The sequence below is a fragment of the Rhinopithecus roxellana genome, chromosome 7 (genome assembly GCF_007565055.1).
Source record: "Rhinopithecus roxellana isolate Shanxi Qingling chromosome 7, ASM756505v1, whole genome shotgun sequence".
Taxonomy (NCBI): domain Eukaryota; kingdom Metazoa; phylum Chordata; class Mammalia; order Primates; family Cercopithecidae; genus Rhinopithecus; species Rhinopithecus roxellana.
This window is the reverse complement of record NC_044555.1, coordinates 31640692-31643684: the sequence shown is the minus strand read 5'-3', so window position 1 is coordinate 31643684 and position 2993 is coordinate 31640692.

Genomic DNA, 2993 nt, shown 5'->3' with positions numbered 1-2993 from the left:
TTTATTTTTTTTTTGAGATGGAGTCTCACTCTGTCCTCCAGGCTGGAGTGCAGTGCCGCAATCTTGGCTCACTGCAACCTCTGCCTCCCGGGTTCAAGTGATTCTCCTGCCTCAGCCTCCCAAGTAGTTGGGTCTACAGACACGAGCCACCACAACCAGCTAATTTTTTTGTATTTTTAGTAGAGATAGGGTTTCACCATGTTGGTCAGGCTGGTCTTGAACTCCTGACCTCAGGTGATCCGCCCACCTCAGCCTCCCAAAGTGCTGGGATTACAGGCATGAGCCACCGCACCTGGCCCAGTAAGGTTTTTTTTTGTTTTTTTTTTTTTTTTTAGCTGTATCCTTGAGATGTTGCTTAATCGTGGCCTGCTCAACTCTGGACTGCCTCCCAGCAGACTTTGGGTTATGTAAAAAGTTGACACAAGTATTTGTCATTTGCTGTGACCAGTGCAGGCCATGATATCCTGACCATTAGAAACATTTAAGACAGATGCTCAGCAACCCCACTACCTAATCCTTACTTTTTATGGGCTTCAGGCTCCCATGAAAAAAAATTTAAATTAGGTTCTCAGTTAGGATTCACACAACTTGTCTGATATCCTAAAGGATCCTCCCACCCCCGCAAAAAAAGAAAAATGTAAGAAAACATAGTGAAACCTCTGTGAGAAAGTACATATGAATATTTCACAAAGGCATGATGAAGAAGATTTCACTGTAGGAACTAGTTTTGAGAAGTAGCAGGATTTCTAGGTACAGAGTAAGGTTGTACTTGACCATCCCTTTACACTGTGCATTCCAAGAGGCAGATGGCCATAATGTAAAGAAGACTGTTCCCAGAGGCAAACAGCTCTGCTAAGAAAGCCCTGTGAACGAGGTTGTAAGAAAAAGAGGAGAGGATTTTCATACTAACTGGGGAGAAAGGAGAAAGCAAGAAGAGGCTGATTTTTAAAAGATTAGTAGAGCTTGTAGTTTCTGCTCTGACATATAAAAAGCTTGGATAACATCACCCCAGTCCTTACGATAAGAAAAAGCTAGACAAGGGCCGGGCGTGGTGGCTCACGCCTGTAATCCCAGCACTCTGGGAGGCCAAGGTTGGCAGATCATGAGGTCAGGAGTTCAAGACCAGCCTGGCCAATATGGTGAAACCCCGTCTGGACTAAAAATATAAAAAATTAGCCCGATGTGGTGGCACATGCCTGTAATCCCAGCTACTCGGGAGGCTGAGACAGGAAAATTGCTTGAACTCAGGAAGTGGAGGTTGCAGTGAGCTGAGATCACACCACTGCACTCTGGCCTGGGCGACAGAGTGAGACTCCATCAAAAAAAAAAAAAAAAAAAAAGAAACTAGACAAACTGAAAACAAACAACTTTTCTTAAAAGGGCAAACAGCCACCCTGAAATCTGGAGACACAGGTGAACCAGAGGGATATAACTGAAATCTACCTGAAGCAAAAGCTGCTGGAACCGTAAACTGGTAGTAACACTTAATGGTAATTTGATTAGTTGCTGAAGGCTGAGTCTGGACTAGGGTAAAAATAAAAAATCCTGTGGGCTGCAGTATTCTGCAGTATACATGAAAGTACTCCCACACTTTCATGAGTTTTATTTCCAAAAATGCCACCAGCTCATCGTAATGAAGATCTAAAAGATTCCCTTGTGGCTTTGGCAGGGGTAAGAGAAGAGTGACCACTATGATTTCTGTCCAGTTTTCTCCATGAGAAAGGTCTACTCTACATGAGGAAAGACTTTACTGGAGCTGTGTCGCTGAATTTTGGGAAAAAGTCATTCCTTTGACTGTAGTCCTTTCTAGACCTCCTGTCTCACTTAAGGTACTGGGAAGCAATAGAAGGAGAAATACAGGCAAAGACCACAAGTCAGAGACAAATTCCCACTAAAAGACTGATATTTAATCAGAATATTATTGAGTATTCCCCTCCCCTACATCTTACCACCATACCAACAGTACAATAAGAGTGGATAATAGCTAAGAGCTGTAAGACACAGTCTCTGAGAGGGAATACTTAGGGAAGCCCAAGGTTAAGAGGGGAAACAAAAATGACATTAGAGGATTTTAGAACACAGTGTTCCCACTTAGAGCTACAGCAAATATTAAACAAAGGCCAATTTCTGGCCAGATTAACATAAATCCTTAGTTCCTATTAGCTGAAACAACATGTACAGCTTTCAACTAAAACTTATAAGGCAAAAGACAGGAGAAAAACAGTCTAAAGAGATAAAACAAGTATCAAAAACAGACGGAGATTATGACACAGATGTTTGCATTACCAGACAGGAAAATTAAAAACCAATGATTAATGCAATAAAGGCTCTAACAGAAAAAGTAGGCAACATGCAAGAACAGATGGGTAGTGTAAGCAGAGAGATGGATTATTTAAAAAGAATCAAAAGGAAATACTAGAAATAAAAAAAATATTGTAACAGAAATAAAGAGTGCCTTTGTTGGGCTCAACATAGCTGAGAAAAGAACCAGTGATCCAGTGATCTTGAAAATAGGTCAAAAGAAAGTTTCCAAATTAAAATGCAAAAGAAAACAAAGAATTAGAAAAAAATGATATTAAGAGGTGTAACATATACCTAATTATAATATTTAGTGCCCGTAGGAGAAAAAAGAGAACAGAGCCAACAAAATGTTTGAAGTAGTAATGGCCAAGAACTTCCAAAATTAAATTGCAGGCATCAAAACACAGATCTATGGAGCTCAGAAAACACCAAATAGAAGAAAGAAAAGAAAAATTTACACCTAAGAGTATCATTCAAATTGCAGAAAACCAATGACAAAGAAAATGTTGAAAGAATACAAAGGGAGAAAAACTTATCTACAGAGGAATAAGAATATAAGTAGCAGTGGACGTCTTGTCAGCCACCACGCAAAATAAAAGAGTGAAATGAAATATTTAAAATACTAAAAGAAAAAAAATCAAACTAGAATTCTATCTCCACTTTACTTCTATCTCTATCTTTACCTTACAAGT